The sequence below is a fragment of the Homalodisca vitripennis genome, chromosome 2 (assembly GCF_021130785.1).
Source record: "Homalodisca vitripennis isolate AUS2020 chromosome 2, UT_GWSS_2.1, whole genome shotgun sequence".
Lineage (NCBI taxonomy): Eukaryota > Metazoa > Arthropoda > Insecta > Hemiptera > Cicadellidae > Homalodisca > Homalodisca vitripennis.
In genome coordinates, this window is record NC_060208.1 from 113,172,231 (window position 1) to 113,193,487 (window position 21,257).

Sequence of the window (21,257 nt, forward strand, 5' to 3'; positions counted from 1 at the left end):
TCTCTGTCGGTCTGTCTGTGTATCTCTCTGTCAGTCTATCGGACGATAGCTATGAAACTACTTGACCAATAGACGTTTTCCATGAAGTTTTATTCATATATTATCAATACTGAGTTACATGACGGCGCATGCCGCTTCATGGATTTAGCTCAGCATTCGCGAATATTCTATGGGTAACCATTATGGCAACGAAAAAATAACAATCCAGTTTATTTCAGTGGATTGTTATATCGTACTACTGCTAATGTCTTGAAATAATTCCACATGACAAGTCTAATTTGTTTGACGTTCCAAATCAAATTAATGCCATCAAATATAAGACAACTCAGAATCAATGAGGTTTAGGTTGTTTATGTAGACTCAACTGACAATCGACAGAACACCGTTGTTTTGGGTCGCTCGCTCTCGTCAATTATAAGTACATATAAAAGTAAATACAAGTCTAGTTTCTTTTTGACATTATTATGATCAATGTAAAATATCCTAAGATAGTAGTTGTTAGGCTATGTGCTGAAATGTGTGTATTAATTACTAAATAATGTGTTGCTATCTGTTTTTTGCGATACGGTTTAAATAAATATTTATATTAGTGTTAATGTACGTTAGTGTACTACGCATTCATTTACTGTTTACAGTAATTTTGTAGCTATAAATCCGTAAAATATTTATCCAAAATCTATTTGTAGATACTTAACGATGTCAAATAACTACTTTTAGTGTAACTACTTGAAATAAATAACAATATAGTATTTTTACATTTTATGTAACCGTGGTTAAGAAAAGTTCATTTACGTACTACTTTCAGTAAAACAATTTACTAAAAGTTTTATTTATCTATCACATAAGAAATACAAAAATATAAATTTTATAAAGTGATATAGTAAAAGTGTCATGGTTTTACATTCAACAACTTTTAACTGCCTAATGAAATACCTTGTGTATACCCCAACACATATGTTTAATTCTATTCTCAAAGTATGTTTGAAATTTAAAGTCCTTGATATACTCCAAAAAACAGTCAAAGTGGATACATTAATCTAGTTATAATAGACATTTAAATAATGATCCTTTTGAATAGCTAATCTATAATGTGTACTATAACTTACGTACGACATTGAAAAACTAAATTAAATATTTCATAAAGGGCTTACGTAGTAAGGTATTAAACAAATAAATTTAGCCTATTTCAATATTCTATCTAATAGTTTACCTTCAACATTCCAGCTTAATCAACTTTATTGAGTTGTATTAGAGAATGGCTAATACAACTCAATAAACAAAGGGTGTTTTTGAACACCCTCTTTTAATAAAAAAGTATATGTTAATAGAAAAATCCAAACCGTATGAATACTCAAATAAAAATATAATAATATTTTGTTAATTTAATACTTTTAAGAGAAATGTTAAACGAGTTATCACAAGATTGACGCTGGTGCCAATAACATTACTGTTTCTCGTTGGGTGTCTGTTCCTCACTTTGTCTGACATACTCGTATGTTGCCTTTTCTTCTATAATTCAAAGCAAGATTATAACATTATTATTTTGTCACAGTGCTTTAAGAAATTTAACATATGCCCTTATATTGTTTTATTAATTAACAATCATAGAAAACATGGAAATTTAAAATAGAGCCACGCTGGAGGTTATGAGCTCAATATGGTTATGGCTATCAGCAGCTACCATATTGTGAGAAATAACATCACCCCTGGTGTCATTGCAATGATTTATGAGACATTTCACGATATAGTAAACATATTATTACTCAAATTATCCTTCATTTCTTTGATTTATCCTAATTAATCTTCCAGTATTATCTTATCAAACTTTGTGTCTCCTCTAACACCTATTTAAAACCTTCCACAGCTGACTGGTATCACCTCCACAACTGTCTATTAACCTCGAGTAAAAAGTATTTTTAGTTATTTCTATATCATATTTAAAAGGTGACACATATAGATCAAAGTATTTCTTAACGTTATTGTCATATGGTATTCTTTTATATATTTTATATAACTTGTTTCTTTTCCTAATTCTACTTAAAATCCTTACATTTATTCAAGGACTAACAAGTTTTGATCTGCATAAACGGTTTGAAATATAAATTTCTATTTTATAATGTAGGATAATATTAGTTAATATATTTATAAATTCTTTGTTAGCAATGATTTACATCAGTTGAAGTTAAAATGTCCTTCCAAATCGAAAGTTCTAGTTCAAGTTTTATTTTTTTTTGAGATACTAAACCCGTTTATTGAATGGTTCAGAGTTCACATTTTATATAATGGTAGGCTTCAACCTAAGCCCAACAGGGCAGTAATCTGTTATTAAACCTACGTCTAAAATGGCACTATTGAATAAGTTTATATTTTTGAACCTTATATGATCCACACAAGTGGAGCTGTGCAGAGTCATTCTTGTAGGATTATTTATCACAGATATGAAACCATTATTCGACATTACGTTCATATACTTATGCACATAAGGAAGATCTTCCAGAAGATCTAAGTTTGCATCACCAATGAAAATTGTATTGTTAGATATATCCAAAAGTTTTGGTTTCCAATTCATCAATAAAATTATACTCAGAAAATTCGTATAATCGTTATATACAAAAAATGTTGAACACTTTGCTTTAACATTATACTCCCGAATCAAACAAAAATTAACTTCCTCACTTTGAATCGATACTTCCGATAGGATTATCAAATCTATTTTTGTGTTTCATTGGTTTAGCTCAAATTTTCTACCAAAAAGTAGGGTATCAAATTTTCTTCTTATACTTCTTATATTTACACGAAAGAAAGTTATATTTTGAATTTAATTAGGGGAATTTTAAAATTAACAATTTAGGCTATCATAATTTTGAGTAAATCCTTCAAACATAACTACAGTACAATTTGTTTTACTCAGTTACAAACTAACAACTTAAAATTTACTTAAAAAAAACGTAAACAACCGTGTTATTATGTATTCACCTATAGTCTATTTAAATAATACTTCAATGACTTTAATTGTATTTACCTTGTGGAATTTTCCCCCATCCTTTTTTCTCACGAACAACTTCCTCTCCTTCACCCAAAAAAACATTTTTTCACTGCATTTCCTCTTGAGTTGGCCTAGTAGCTGTTTGTTTTCTGGTGACAGGTATTCATTCACGTACACAGCTTGATGTTTAGGGAAGATAGGGTTAAACTCCGACGCCGTCAGAGTTTTCTTCTTTGTAAAATCTGTGATCCTGGCGTCCCACTGCATCCTTCCCGTAAAATGGACTAGTCATGTCGGCCTTGTAGGTTGAGACTGTGTGCACCGCTGACACCAGGGCTTCTACCAGCTCTTGGTCCATAGCTCTTCCGACGTCATTGAACAGACTAAGGCTGTTCTCATAAGGTGTATTAGGGAATTCCCTTGATCTCGATATTATTTTTTCGTGTGTACTAATCAAGGTTTCTAATTCTGTTTCTTAAATCAATCACCGTTTCATTCCGTTTTTTATTTTGTTCCTGCAAATGCTCGTTTTCTTTCATTGAGGCATCATATTATTCTCTCAACTTAGCAGTTAGATCATTTTAATTTACGAAATTATTCGAACTGATCTGAGTACTTTTTAAGCTCGCCCGAGACTTCCTGCTTAAACGATTCCAATATTGAGATTGGAAACTCTTTCGAGACTGTGGTAATGAGACTTGACGAAGCATTGCTACTTACAGATGTAGGATTATCTCTTTTACAGTCATTTCACTTGAAGTCCCTCAGGTTCGTTCCGGTAGTAACTCCAACCGTCTTAATGCATTGCATAGCAGAACATAGCTGAACAGAAACCACTACATTTTATAACATTTTTATCACCTGGGACATTCTTTCACACAAGTAGATTGCTGAGCATGTTAACAAATTAATTGTGGTTTAACCGCATTTATATCTGGCTTTTACTCGCACCAAAGCAAACATCCGCTTGAACTTAATAGCGCAACACACGTCGTATCTTCTTCGCTGCTAGAGCCGTACAAATAGCAGTGTTAAATATTTTCATAAATATTCTCTCCTTTCACTCAGGATTGTTATTTAAATATAAATTAGTTTTATACTAAACATATTTAAAGTCAACTATTAATATATCGATATATTATCTTTTATCAGCGGAGTATTTTGATGAGTGAAGAGATTGTTCTATTGCGTGGCATGTAACATGTGTAGAAGAGAGTGGAAAAGTTTACACGAACAATTTCAGCAGCGATTTGTTTTCCAACATTCATACTTCATGACGAATTCCGAAGTATTTCGCAGAGCATGAATAATAAAAACATTTCCATAAAAACCTAGTAAATTATGGCAGACTACAAAAACTACAGGTTTTAAGTTTTATTAAATTAGTTTAGAAAAAATAGTAATATAAAGCCATATTATTTATGTAAAAAGGGTAATTAACAATTGTTAACACTAATTGATCAACACATCTTTAGCCCTTTGACATTTATAGGATTACTCAGACAGTATTTTTATTTAATATAGATTTCCTTGCCTTGCGGGATTTGCTTTTCAATTGTTTCAAAGTTGTAGGATGGATTAATTTCAATAAACATTGAATCACAAAAAGTACTTGCTCCAATGTTTATTGAAATTAAATAAGGCTATTGCCATTTATACAATTTAACGTAAATAAAAGTCGTTTGACAGGTGTTTGGTCTTCCGATCATATGTTAGTTTGCTTATTTAAACGCATGTGTGGCAGATACGGCCAAATACAAAATAATTGAATCGGAAAAAGTAAGCGCTCTGTGGTGTAATGGTAGCACATTCACCCGGCAAGTGAGAGATCCGGGTTCGACTCCCGGCGGAGCAAGTACTTTTTGTGATTCAATGTTTATTGAAATTAAATAAGGCTATTGCCATTTATACAATTTAAGGTAAATAAAAGTCGTTTGACAGGTGTTTGGTCTTCCGATCATATGTTAGTTTTGCTTATTTAAACGCATGTGTGACAGATACGGCCAAATACAAAATAATTGAATCGGAAAAAGTAAGCGCTCTGTGGTGTAATGGTAGCACATTCACCCGGCAAGTGAGAGATCCGGGTTCGACTCCCGGCGGAGCAAGTACTTTTTTGTGATTCAATGTTTATTGAAATTAAATAAGGCTATTGCCATTTATACAATTTAACGTAAATAAAAGTCGTTTGACAGGTGTTTGGTCTTCCGATCATATGTTAGTTTGATTATTTAAACGCATGTGTGACAGATACGGCCAAATACAAAATAATTGAATCGGAAAAAGTAAGCGCTCTGTGGTGTAATGGTAGCACATTCACCCGGCAAGTGAGAGATCCGGGTTCGACTCCCGGCGGAGCAATACTTTTTGTGATTCAATGTTTATTGAAATTAAATAAGGCTATTGCCATTTATACAATTTAACGTAAATAAAAGTCGTTTGACAGGTGTTTGGTCTTCCGATCATATGTTAGTTTGCTTATTTAAACGCATGTGTGACAGATACGGCCAAATACAAAATAATTGAATCGGAAAAAGTAAGCGCTCTGTGGTGTAATTGTAGCACATTCACCCGGCAAGTGACAGATCCGGGTTCGACTCCCGGCGGAGCAAGTACTTTTTGTGATTCAATGTTTATTGAAATTAAATAAGGCTATTGCCATTTATACAATTTAACGTAAATAAAAGTCGTTTGACAGGTGTTTGGTCTTCCGATCATATGTTAGTTTTCTTATTTAAACGCATGTGTGACAGATACGGCCAAATACAAAATAATTGAATCGTAAAAAGTAAGCGCTCTGTGGTGTAATGGTAGCACATTCACCCGGCAAGTGAGAGATCCGGGTTCGACTCCCGGCGGAGCAAGTACTTTTTGTGATTCAATGTTTATTGAAATTAAATAAGGCTATTGCCATTTATACAATTTAACGTAAATAAAAGTCGTTTGACAGGTGTTTGGTCTTCCGATCATATGTTAGTTTGCTTATTTAAACGCATGTGTGACAGATACGGCCAAATACAAAATAATTGAATCGGAAAAAGTAAGCGCTCTGTGGTGTAATGGTAGCACATTCACCCGGCAAGTGAGAGATCCGGGTTCGACTCCCGGCGGAGCAAGTACTTTTTGTGATTCAATGTTTATTGAAATTAAATAAGGCTATTGCCATTTATACAATTTAACGTATATATATATATATATATATATATATATATATATATATATGTGTGTGTGTGTGTGTAATTTTACTTTATGTAGTATCAATTTATATGTAAATAGTGCACGTTAAAAATTGAAAGTTACATATAAATATGAATATTTTAGATAAATTATGACTTTACTGGAATCCCAATGTCGTTTTAAGCGAAATAAAAACTAAAGTAAAAGGACTTGAGTAAGGAAAAGTGTGATAATAGCCAATTCCACTCTCAAGAGTTACAGGCAATATTTTTAGTTTTATCTCTTTCAAACTGTTTTATGTAACGAAATAAATAACTCATATAATATTGTTTCTTGAGTTCCATAGTATTACTTCTTAGCTGACATTCGTTTACTTACATATTTACTTTATCACTTATTTTTGTTTGTTACATACAACGTAAGTGATCTTATGCTTTTTATGTCATGTAATAGTTGTTTGTGTAAGATTATAGAAAGTTTTTGATTTTTTAATCATTTAATATATAAATACAACACTCTGGGAATTTTACATGGGTAATTGATAACTATAATTTGATTGTTTCAAAGTTTGTCCTCACCAAAGTGATTATATGTAAGATATAGCCTATTATAAAGTGTGTACTCTCCAAAGAGGGTATGTTCCAGCTAATTGTAGAACCTTTGAATTGAAAAACACTATTTTATGTACACTGTTTGGAAAATTACAAAATATCCAGATATATTATGCATGTGTTTGGCATAGAGTCAAATTGTAAAATATAATTTTCGTATATTAAACATGCATATAATTTCTTTTTGAACAATTAACAATACATCCATAAAACGATTCAGTCCGAACGCCTGATTGGCCTTTGGTGGTGGTTTGAGAGGCCTACTTAGTCTTAAACTTCACCTAATGGAATAAGACATTGTCTGCAATATACGCTTCAAAGAACTACGTAGTTTATTGTCTGGTAAATTTCAAAATGATAAGTCACACAGACTTTTAAGGGTAGGTATCACCAAACTTGTGAATAAAGATATTTCTAAGATATTCTCAAAGATATTTCTAATTTAAATTGGTTTAAATAATAAATGTATCTTTCAATACAAATGTTTTTGATGAAACTAATAAAAAAACTATTAACTCTAAATTGCAATTATTTTAAGGGTAATGATATATTTTTATGTTTATTTAGATGTTTATATTTCAATTTTCTGTATTGCATATAATAATTTTAAGAGAGTCGTTCTATATAAGAAAAACTAGTGAAATAGTCATCTTACTATCTATTTAACTCTGTAATACTTTAAATAAATGCATTCCATTCACATATTAAGAAGAAAAAACTGTTTTACATAAACAAATGTAAATCAGAATATAGGTTATTAGCTAAAACTATACATTCTGTGATGTATATTATTATATAAATTATTTAAAAAAACATATACAGGTTAAGTATGAATTCTATGCAAAAAAATTTAATATAATTATGTTATATTGTAAAATAGTATATATATATATATATATATATATATATATATATATATATATATACATTAAACTGTATAAATGAAAATAGCCTTATTTAATTTCAATAAACATTGAATCACAAAAAGTACTTGCTCCGCCGGGAGTCGAACCCAGATCTCTCACTTGCCGGGTAAATGTGCTTAAATAAATAAAATAAATAAATATATATATATATATATATATATATATGTTACGGCAAATATTTATTTTTTTACAATGTACCAACATTGACTACTGGTTTTTATAAATGTGTCTTTAATTATCTCCAAATATTTCGGTAAAATTGTATTAGCTTCTTGCTAATCTACTTTACTATAGAAATATATTTAAGTAAATGAGTAATGAGAGTTACACCTATAGCTCTTTTAGGCGGTTGTTACCATGACCTTTAGAATAATATTTTGCAAAGCGAGGTACACTAGGAGTATAATCTCGGCGCTGTACCTCGCTATTGACCAAAGGGTGGTGGTCAGATTTTCTAAAATGTGAAATACTTTCTAACCTTGTTTAAATAATAATAAAGTTTATATTTGTTGATTTCGCATTATATCATTAAGACATTATAGTCCAATAAAAAAAACGTTTCATTTTCGCGGCCAGGTAACGAAGTTTGAAGAGTCGCATAACTTGTATCATCGTCAGAGTTACCCGTAAAACTTGATAAACTGATTGAGGCTTTGGTGTAGTTTGGTTGATTATCGCTTTGTTTTCATCAGAATCCTTCAATAAAAACTTGAGTGTGGAACAGGTCGGGCTGTCAGCCCTTATCAGCAATGCGAGGGCTGCAACCCAGTACGAGGTATAATTCTCAATGAAAATTCGTTCGTTCTCCTTGAATCCAACTAACATTAACAATTTAACGATTTAACCATCGTTTAACAACTGTACCGAAATAGGTACAATGAAACCATATTAATTTCATTCGTAAATGCAAACACTTATAGCAATCAGATTGCACCATTTATTTTTGTTAAGTTATTGTTTTATGAAGTAGTAAATATAAATTTAAAAGGAAATTACTTGACTGATAGATTGAGCTAAACTAACAATCAATCAATGAGCTGCCTAATTAATCAAATACAAAACTAAACACTCTTAAATGCAATATGGATACTAGACATTCGATGTTACACCTTGGACTGAAATACCGGTAACCTTACTATTTGATCATTTGGAAATATCTAACTTGGATTTACTAAAATACTTCCGACATATGGATATAGATATTGGTTATTGGTTCAGGATATGGTTATTAGAAATGATTAATATATAAATAAAATTATATAAGCTTCTCAGTAAATTAGGTTCCATATCTGGAGTGATTATACACAGTAGGACATACTTTACTTACGCGTCAACTTATGTCAACTTTTAAGTCATACGCAGAATTATTGCAGATGATTAAACACTCCAAGGCACAAACCTTATATTCCTACTTCTTATTTATGATCGTTTTCAACGCCGTTATAAGGATTAAATATAAAAAAGAATCAGAAAACTGAGTTTTACATTCTTAAAAATAAAATAAAAATATAATCATCCTAAAGCTAAAGCCTTAAGTTATCCGTAATACTGGTATGTAATACTATTTATATTTTGAACTCTCTATTTAACCAACCTTACATTCTCACCTCCTTAATTTTTTTAATTCTACAATAGCAACTCATGTAAAGGGAGTTCAAACCGAGATAATGATGGATACGGCAGGTTGTTTTCATTCCAACATTTCCACAGTTAGTGTTGTAATTACATATATTTCCCATCAACTAACAGCTGAAAGATACTGAATAATTAACAATAATAAGCATAAGTATTCAGTGACATGATTATATTATGGTTAAGTTACTTGCACTACATGGATTTTGTGCTAATGTGATCTTAAGACCTAATATTTTGTATAAAAATATTCTAGTGTTAGCAGTACCTTTTGGAGGTGGCAAACCTCCATTGAAAGTGCCAATGATGGGCTAAACTAAACTGAAAAATCTAAACCTGAACTGAACTGTCTGGGCAATCTAACTGATAATCAAAAGCAGCATCTAACTAACCGAAAATGTAGAGATATTGGAGTAAATAGGTTAAGAAATATCAAGCCAATTGACAGGTACAGTTACTGCAGAGGATAATTATAGGAGTGTATGGAGCCGCATAGTGTTAAATAATTTAGAAAATCTAAAAGTAATGTGGAAAATCCTCTTTTGCACGTTTTGACTATCAAACGTTGGAATTGAGCTTGACATTCTTTCATCATCATGAATGTGCCCAGGAAGTCGGCTTGTGCAGACACCAATCCCTTACACATAATCACCCTAAATATCCTGTCATATCCTGTCACTTTAGAAGCCGCGTAGAAGATCTCATTGGTTTGAAAAAGATCAGACCAGTCGCCTTATTTACCTGCTCTATCCTAGGTTCTTGCCCATTTAAACCATATTCGATTTAGATTTGGCCCTTAATTTTGTTTAACTGGTTCCAAACTTGTTTCTTATCCATCCTGGTTTAAGTCATAGAATATCAGTACCGAAATTGGATACAATTCGTCCATCAATAATAGGTCCAGAGAAATAATCCCATAAGAAGGCTTTACCCGCTCTGGTCGCATTACAATGAAAGAAGGCCTTATTCCTGAAATGAACTTATAAGAACCTATTTTAAATTTGTTAAGATCGCTTCAACATCAAGACAATATGGCATTACATCTTAGGTATTATACACTACTTTCTGTTATTACGGCTTCACCTCCAGGGTCTTATTGGGTTGAAAAATTAACGTAAGTTTTGGATGAAAAGAAGAGAGGTTTTGCCAAATTTGAGGAAATTAGGGCGTCAAATACGAACATTACAATATTTACAGACATTCCAAATTTCTCTTCTAGTGTAGTGTTAGAGTGCTAGGTCATTACTGTCAGCCACAAATAATTTGTAACTATAAAATCTACGTAAGAACTGAACCTCTGGCTATTCTGTTATTATTATTTACACGTAAAAAAGTTCTGATGCAAATGTCATTGTTTAAATAGTTTAAACCATTTTTGATAATGACTTCACGTACGTTAATGATTGACGAGATGTAATACTGGTATTAGTCCAGGAGGCAAGATCTAATTTGCAATGTATAAGCACACAACTTGGTTTTTGTTTTAAGCGATAGAGAAATATCTAGTAAGATATAAATAATTGATCGTTTACGCTAGTTTTAGGGGAAGATCATGATAGTTGGGTATCGAAAAAGTCCAAAAATTATAAATATTTTCTCACATTATATTTGATGTAGCCTTATATTCGTAAATGCCACTGTGAGACACACAAATAATAGTTATATAATCATCAGGCGTCTAAATAAAGTGGCTGAAAGTCTAAAATATAAGAGTCTGTGTATGGACTGTAAACGAAAATGTTAATTTATATATGTACTTATGGTAAGATCTCATTTTATCACAGCGTAGTACACCTTCAATGTCAGTCCTATTACTATAATAGGTAACTATTAGTTTTAAACTCAATATGTTTTGGAGTTTTTACTACTCATTATATTTGCTGAATACTATTTTAATTAGGCAAACGGGGCCGTATGAAATACATTATGCTCCGTTCTATGTAAAATTGAATAATAATTTTGTAAATATATATGTATTATTATTATTCAAATCTTCATGTTGATTTGCAGTTATCAAATGTGTGCAACTTATTGGTTTAATAAATTTTTACTTTATCAAAAAAATAGCACTGGATCCGATTAAAACAGAACAGCTCCTATTGATTTTTAAGTAAGAAAAACCTACTTTTGAACCAGTCTAGTTCTTTAATTTTTTAACAAGTTATTACTCACAACCATCAATATTTTTAACTTCATTATCTATAACTTTCATGTTTTGTAAACATACAAAACATTGAAACGATTTAATTCGTTCACTTAATATCTCAGTTGAATTTTGAATATTTGACATTTGAAATTTAACAACCATAAGAACTGCAGGGTAAGGGTAAAGTTTACAATAAAGAATATAAATACAGATTACCTTCTAGTCGTATGGACTTAGGTAGAAGGAGCGGACTGAGTGAAACGGATATTAGCATTGACCCACTTTCCGTTAAATTTGCGTAATGGCGTCATCATTTACAATCTTCATTCCTTACTTCCATAGTTTTACATCCTAAATTCACAAGATACTTGTATAGTACAACATTTAAGATCATTGGAAGAATATTTAATAACTCTTACAACTTTAGATATTTTATTTTTCATGCACTGATAGCAAAGCGTTATTTTGTATTTGATTATCACACCTTATTCAGCAATGCATAAAATTTGTTTCGTTTTTAATGTCTTGAAGATCAATTTTAACCTGTAAAAATTGAATAATGACCGTAATTCTATTCAAGAAGTTGAGCTGGAGAATCGGAGGAATGTAATTTACAGTTCAAATGTTTATTAAATATTGTGCATAAATAAAACAATGCTCTTACATTGGGAAAAGTTTTTTTCATGCTGAATTTTCGATTTTTACTTTATGCATTGTTTGTATATTTAATCCCACAAAGAATATGTAACCCGTAGTGGTTAGTTCTATTGTAATCCACGTTAAAAGTTAGTTTTAATCCTTTGATTATTGATTTATTTTTAACAATTTTGGCAAAACTCCTAGAATTATATTAAACAGATTCTTATCTTAAACATTGTAAACTTCTTCAATTTATTTCTACGAATGTCCTTTAACTTTCTATTAAATCTATTTTAAACTGCACAGCATACTTGAAACTTCCCGTTATGTGACGGGAGGTAGGCCACTGATATATATATTTTTAATTCTATTCACTAGTAAGTTTATTTATCGTATCCCAAATATTTTTTATGATCACCAACGTAATTAATACCTGGGAATGGAATTTACAGGAATAAAAGAGTAGTTAACATACTTTTTGGTGGCACATATATTGAAAAATATAGTTATGTCCCTTTAATTTATTTATACATAGTTCTTTTAATGACACATTATAGACACACTGCACAGCATAGTTGATACTTTTCATTTAGTGACGGAAGGAAGGTCATGTAAGATGTCTGTCACTGATATTTGTTTTTATTAATTTCCTTATTTAGTTTATCTATCGTAAATATTTGAAAAAGCCTTTTTGGTCTTCAACGTAGTTAATACACAGAAATGGAATTTACAGGATGTATGTGTATTTGAGAAACATGGTGGAATATAACAATATGCCACTAAATCCGTGTGTTGAAGTAGTAAATCAATCAAAGTACCTCAGTAAATGAGTTACTGTTAAAATATTTATCTCAAACAAACCCTGTGTATTTTAGTTAAAATATAAGATAAGAATTATGCGGAACACAATATAATTCAAGGTTACAATTACATTTTATATTAGTACGAACAAAAATAACTTTAATAGATAAACAAGAAGACAGCATCTGAGCGTCCTGAAACTTAAATCATAGTGTATGGGTCTAACACACAAAACACCAAGTCCTTACTCAAGCGTTCACCACTCGGACAAGAAACCCGGCTGTTGTAAATCTTGCCTAACAAAACATAGAACCTGACGCCGAGTTATGGTATGTGCGTAGCAGTGGTTTGTCGAACGTGTAGTAAATGTAAAGGTAGAATATAATTAGGTTAACTTTTCAAGCTGCAACTCTAATGTTTATATGTAGTGATTAACTTTTGAGACTGCAACAAATCTCTACATGTCTGTGTTTAACACATAAAACACCAAGTCCTTACTCAAGCGTTCACCACCCGGACAAGAAACCCGGCTGTTGTAAATTTTGCCTAACAAAACATAGAACCTGACGCCGAGTTATGGTATGTGCGTAGCAGTGGTTTGTCGGAACGTGTAGTAAATGTAAAGGTAGAATATAATTAGGTTAACTTTTCAAGCTGCAACTCTAATGTTTATATGTAGTGATTAACTTTTGAGACTGCAACAAATCTCTACATGTCTGTGTTTAACACATAAAACACCAAGTCCTTACTCAAGCGTTCACCACCCGGACAAGAAAACCCGGCTGTTGTAAATCTTGCCTAACAAAACATAGAACCTGACGCCGAGTTATGGTATGTGCGTAGCAGTGGTTTGTAGAACGTGTAGTAAATGTAAAGGTAGAATATAATTAGGTTAACTTTTCAAGCTGCAACTCTAATGTTTATATGTAGTGATTAACTTTTGAGACTGCAACAAATCTCTACATGTTTGTGTTTAACACATAAAACACCAAGATCGCAATCAAGCGTTCACTATCCCGACAAGAAATACTGCTGTTGTAAATCTTTCCTAACAAAACATAGAACCTGACGCCGAGTTATGGTATGTGCGTAGCAGTGGTTTGTAGAACGTGTAGTAAATGTAAAGGTAGAATATAATTAGGTTAACTTTTCAAGCTGCAACTCTAATGTTTATATGTAGTGATTAACTTTTGAGACTGCAACAAATCTCTACATGTCTGTGTTTAACACATAAAACACCAAGATCGCAATCAACCACTATCCCGACAAGAAATACTGCTGTTGTATTAATCTTGCCTAACAAAACATAGAACCTGACGCCGAGTTATGGTATGTGCGTAGCAGTGGTTTGTCGAACGTGTAGTAAATGTAAAGGTAGAATATAATTAGGTTAACTTTTCAAGCTGCAACTCTAATGTTTATATGTAGTGATTAACTTTTGAGACTGCAACAAATCTCTACATGTTTGTGTTTAACACATAAAACACCAAGATCGCAATCAACCACTATCCCGACAAGAAATACTGCTGTTATTAATCTTTCCTAACAAAACATAGAACCTGACGCCGAGTTATGGTATGTGCGTAGCAGTGGTTTGTCGGACGTGTAGTAAATGTAAAGGTAGAATATAATTAGGTTAACTTTTCAAGCTGCAACTCTAATGTTTATATGTAGTGATTAACTTTTAGACTGTTATTACATATCGCAATCACTAGTGCTCTGTACATATGCACACAATACTACATTGTGTGTTTAACACATAAAACACCAAGATCGCAATCAACCACTATCCCGACAAGAAATACTGCTGTTATTAATCTTTCCTAACACAACACAAATCTTCCCTCTGACACATGAGATGTGTTCACCTACTGATTCTTTGTTAGGCTGTAATTTTAGATAATGCTTAGAATGCTAATGCTAATGCTAATGCTCTTTAAATACAGTAGAATAATTAAAACTTTATAATTCCATATTCTTTGGAGTGGATTTAAACGACATCCAAAGCAATCTAAAAATGTGGAAATTCGTTGGATATATTTTACGCTGAATATACTAAAAAATTTCATATTCTAAAATAAATGTTTTGTAGTTCATTAAAATAATTTTTTTATATAATAACGCACAGTTACATTGTATAATCTGTTTGATGGCATACAAATCACAAATGCTAATTGTTTGAAAGATTGTTTTATCATTTGAACTATCTTTTAGAAATGTACAATAATATTCTAAAATTAATAGCATTTTGAAATAAAGTTGAAAAATGTTGTTTGTAATCATGGGCAAACATAATATAGGTCATGTAACATTTAGTAACTGATGTAGAGTCTAGAAAGTTTAAAGAGACCGCATGCTATTGGCCGAGGGCACTTAGTCCTTTGCCTAAGAGCCTATCTCCGTAAACTTTCCTTTAAACACAACTTGCACTGTTCTCTTGATCGATAAATATCAATATTCATTCTTTGAAAAGTTCACATTTTTTTTAACATTTCACTTCCTATAACCTGTTTTTGGAGTGAAAAATTAAGACTTTTTACGCGTATATCGATAATCATGACAAATCTTTCACGCACTGAATTTATTCCAATCTAAATGTAATATAGTTAGTAGAGTTTAAGCTTAAAAGCTTTAGAGATAATACCAAGATATATAGCATATAAAACCCTTAGCTTGTTAATGATTGGGTGAACTCTATTGCAATCAATAATCTCTTAGCTCGCGTAATCCTAAATATAGAACTATCATATTGTACTAAACTTTGACACAGAATTTGGGGATCTATCTGTTTAGGTGGACGTGGATTAAAATATACAGGAGCCAAGTCTGTGACAACTTTGTTTTTACCACCCCAAAAATCTTATTTTAAAATGCTGTTAAATAAATTGATAAAACCATCATCAAATTCTAAAGTTGGGATAATTGCGTAGTTCAAGACGCTTAACAATAATGTTTTTGCCGTTTTCAATAGGCGTAACTAAAACTGAATAGCAAATTTCAGTAATTATTAAAAAATTAAAACCCAGTTATCTAGTAGTAATTTATGTAAGCGATATGGAGCGATCATGTTGAGACACTATTTTAGGTATAAAAAACATTGATCGGATTTGTATTCAATGTATTCTCTATCAAATATATAATACGTGCTATTAAATTGTCTTTTTGTGTAATTCTTGATACATTGGGTTTAAAAAAAGCAGAAATTATGAAAAATTGTAAAAAAAATATTAAAGTAATTATTTTGTAATTCCACAGTTGTCAGTCAGTCATGATTTCTTTTGTTCAGGGTTTTCAAATAAAACGTATTTGTATGGGAATTGAGCGCAGAGACTATCAAACGGCGTAGAATGCTATGTGAGCCGTCGTTATAAATACAATAGTTGTCGAGTTTAAGAAAGAGAAGAATATGGTCATAGCGGACAAAAATATGTAGCGTTCATGAATGAACGAAAATGAATCAATAAATTATTTAGAATAATTAGTTTAAACGTTCGGAGGATCAGTTGGGGTCCCTAGTTTCCAACACTTTAAGGAATAAAGTTTATGACTGGAAAATATGTGGGATAATAGAATATTCACGAGTACCACAAGAGGAGGAGTCCATAGACCAGGCGCAACAGATCAGAGGAAGACAAAAACAACTCCAGAGGGGGGGGGGGTTCCAGAGGTCCACATTGCCGTATAGTCCACGTCCGTGGCAAAACATACACTTTAGAACTCACAACGGGACACATAAGGAGTAACAAGGTATAAATAGTTAAAACTCTAAAGGAGAATAGTGAGCTATAGAGGGTGAGATGAGGTAATGAGCAGATAAGTGAATATGTGCAGGGGATAGATATAGACATAGGAATAACGAAGACGAGAGGTAAGTAATAATAATAATAATAATGAACCATGCCTGGAAGAAAGCTGCAATCCCACTACTGACTGCCGACCGAGCGGTCAACTGGTGGTGGATTGATCATGGATCAATTTAGACTTGCTTAGACGATTCTTTCTCTCGTTCGTTTATTTATTAAACTTAAAATAATTTTTAAAAATATTATAAATGTAATTACAACTAAAAAATAATATAGTAAAAGAGTGTGAGGAATAATTTTCTTCGTAGGAGAGGTTTTTTTCAAACGTCATACAACCCATGTAAATATACATTTGGAATGGAATTTCTTGGATAATTGAATTATTTTATGCTTATTAATGTCGAATATTTTAAATTTTATTATTAAATTATGCGTATATTACAAATAACTATAACTCAATAATGCTTTGTAATCAAGAGCTCCACTCCTAAAAACGGAGTTGGTAAAAATGTTTGATAATATACATGATGTATACTCGTTAGATTGAACAATGTATTTTATTAATAAAATACATGTCATTTAGTATGTTTATAGTTTATTAATGACATTTAATAAGAACGAAAGTAGTGTGAATTTCAAAAAGTAATATATTTTGTTTTAAGAACTCGTGTATCATGCTCATAACCAACAAGTTTATAAGATTAACGTAATGAGGATCTTTTGATAATCCTTTACAGTGGTAAATCATAAATCACTACTTATATTTTATAATAAAAACTTTCGAGTAATATTAGACTATTAAAAGTATGAAATACAAAATTAATTACAAAAATCATGTATGAAATAATTAAAAGTCATTTAAATTCAAAATGAAATGTTTGTTGGGAATTTAATTATAAGGTGAAGCATAGGTTTAATTTAATGTAAACCCTGTTCTTGTTGGTTTTGTATAGAATTCTGTACGTTTAAAAGTGCAATGCTGTTGCCATAAAAGCTCAGTAAATTAGAATTAATGTCCTGAGAACTCTACCAGTGATAAATTTAAAATAGTTCTCAGCTCTGATTGTGTTGGATTCTACCCTTGGGGGTGCTTATAATTTGTCTTGGTTGTGATTTCTAAACAATGTGATAGCAATGATATAGGTTAACTCCCGATATCCTGTTGCATTATTTAACTGTTGTGTTAACGTGAAATCAACAACACATAAATATAAAGAAAATTCCATAAATCATAATATTGGTAAAATAATAGGACACACAACTTATCGTTTAACACATTAACATAATACCATCTCCGACAAAATGCTTTAGTGTTTGTAATCTATGATTCCGAACAAAGAGTTTTTGATATTATTATGCTTGTATTTTTTAAGTATCACATGAATCATCAAAAAGCAAAAACTCTACGTGTTAAAACTACTGATACCAACTGTCCATACTCATATCATAGAAGCAAAAACTTCCGCAGTGACATTCATAATCTAACGTGAATTTTAAATGATACTTAAAAAGTTATCTGTAGTTATATCTGTAACAAAATTTATATAAGCTAGTGAAACTAATTAGAGGCTCCAAATTTCTCAACTATTGTAATATCATTCCAATGGGAGGATTTATACCAGTTAATGACATTACATCAGTGGAAAGGACCTCTAGTTTTTCAGATTTTGACCACTCAATCAAAAGTTTTGTCATAAAACTGAACTACGTATAGCATAATTTGATTGTATCCACTAAACTGCAACAATCAGAGAGACCTTAAGGATGGAAACAGTTTGATTTTTCAATACACAGTTCTCAACAAAAAACAACGTAAGAAAATAAATTACAATGGCAAATATAACGATCACAATTAAAAATGTTTATGATTAAAACGGGTAGAATAAAGATGTGTCGTGACTATTTTTGACGAATCCTTAACATTATTATAACTGTGAAAATAACTGTATTTTTAAGAATCGTAAGTGGGCTAACATTTTATAAGGCGATTTATTATTATTTTGATAATTTTTTATTAATTTTTATAGGCGAAGAAATACATAGATAAAAATATTAAACATATGAAGATTAAAAATGTTAATTAGAATCAGATATTTCTCCTTAAGAATAAGTTATGTTACGAATATTTATAATGTCTATTTTATACACTAGACATTACAGTAACTACATATATAATCCTCATTGAGTGCATATGAGACGTTACATTTCAATCATCTAATTATATAATTTATTAGGAATTTTCGAAACATGTTTAGACGGAAACACTTTGGACCAAAGTAGGGATTGGGGACGAACCAATCTTGACTACAAAGAGAGCATTAGCATGTATTTTTCCCTTATGTAGAAACTTTCCTAAAGCTGTTGCACTGTGCTTGGGTTGGTTCAATATTGCAAAAAACAAAGAAGCCACTTACATGTTTTGTTTGGTAATTGCTTCAAGTAGTAATCAAACCTCAATGTGCTTATTTTCTGAAATAATTTTCGGTTACTATAACAATTATTGTTATTATGACATACATTATCACTATTATGTAACTTATATTTTAAATGGGTTGTGTTGATTTTTGGCATCAAAACTGATGTGCAATTTGGTTAACGATGAATTGTATCAGATGGTAGACCGAAACATTTCTGCAAATGCTATCTCCATTATATATATATATATATATATATATATATATATATATATATATATATTTTTTTTAATTTTTCCTCTTAGGCCCCATATTGAGGGATCCCTATTGTGTGCTCTTGACAAAATCTAGTCTAGTATATCATATGTTATCATTAAGTAAAATATACTTATTTCATTTAGATAATTTATTAATGTATATCCCTACATTTTTATTTTGTAGATTATATCTATAATATTCTATTTTAATTTGTTGCGTTATAAAGAGCTTAACTGTCATAGAATATATGATTTGTAATATACGTCTTAGAAGATGAAATGGAACTTTAACATATTCCATACCTCGTAACCTACAAAAGAATAATACTGCAAGCGTGTTTTAGAGAAATATGAAAAAATGCTTTATTCGATATAGTACCATATCTGATCATATCTCCTGCTATATATACTCGTAGTCCTGACCCCGTTGACAATATTGTATTTAGTTTATAAGAGGGTCACGTCAATGTACTGTAGCTAATTATGTGTTTTTTGTTTAAAATGATTATATTTTATTATAATGGTACACCCTATAACTCGCGACATTTTATTAATAACGTATAAATTAATTTCTTGTAGTGAATATTTATTTCCATTTATCAATATTTGTTTGAGTGTGTGTTTATTAGACGTTTTATGATAAGTATCTTACTGTTTGTGTAACCAAATTTCTAATTAAAAAAACGGCATAGTAAATTTTATTTTGTTTTAGCAGCTTAGTTTTATGTATCTTACAACAATTTGTATCTTAATGATGGAAAAAAAATTTAAATTGTGTTTTAAAGGACTAAATTTTTATGCATATTTTAATATAATCTTATTATTTTGTAACTGTCGTACAGTTTAACTACTAGTTTCATTAGGCTTTCTCAAGAATAAATCGAGTCTATATATAAAATTAATATATATATATATATATATATATATATATATATATATATATATTAATATCGGCCTTTAAAATGGCCTTAATTGTGTTGGTCCTCTACATGTACCATCCTGTATAGAAAATATCTGTGTCGTATTTGAAGTTTTAACTATGCTAGGCAGCATGTCATATCGATCTTGTAAGCAGGAACAGTGAGCTTGGGTTTGTCAGTTGGCGCTGGCTCGTTGCCAAGTAAACATACAGCTTTCATACTTTTATCTTTTCCGTGATAAATGTCTCTTATTCATTGTTCTTGTCTTAAGAAATTAATTTTTGTCACATTCAAAGATACATTTATACTTACATATATATAAAAAATATGTAAGTCAAAATATATATATATATATATAATATATGTAAGTATATATATATATATATATATATATATATATATATATATATATATATATATATATATATACTCTCATTTATTGCAGAATCTAAGCCTGTAATGCAAAAAATGATCTTCGTACTCTAAACATTGTATACCCATATTTGAACTCGCCTCGTAATTTCATATACGTTAGTTATAAAGTATCAAATGTAGAATATGACTAACTTTGAATATGGGTGAAATATAAATATTTACTAGTTTTATATATTTTTTTATTTGTAGTACGATTAAAATAAACACTGTACAAGGTGTTTAATTTATGATTACCTTATTCTTACTTCTTCTTAAAATAACGGTTCAACCCCATGTATATGTCAGGCTAAGCGTTAGTAAAACCTCACTCAAGGTTCTAGAAAAACCTCATTTCTGTCTGTTCGAATTGAAGGAATTTCAGAACAATAAAATAAAACAGGAATTTACAATCTCAATCCCTTGACGGAGTTTCTTAGGACTACAATCACAGAGAAAAAGAAACTGTTAATTTATCATTGTATGGTATGAGCTAATATAACCGTAATAACAATTAAATTCACTGTTGTTTTT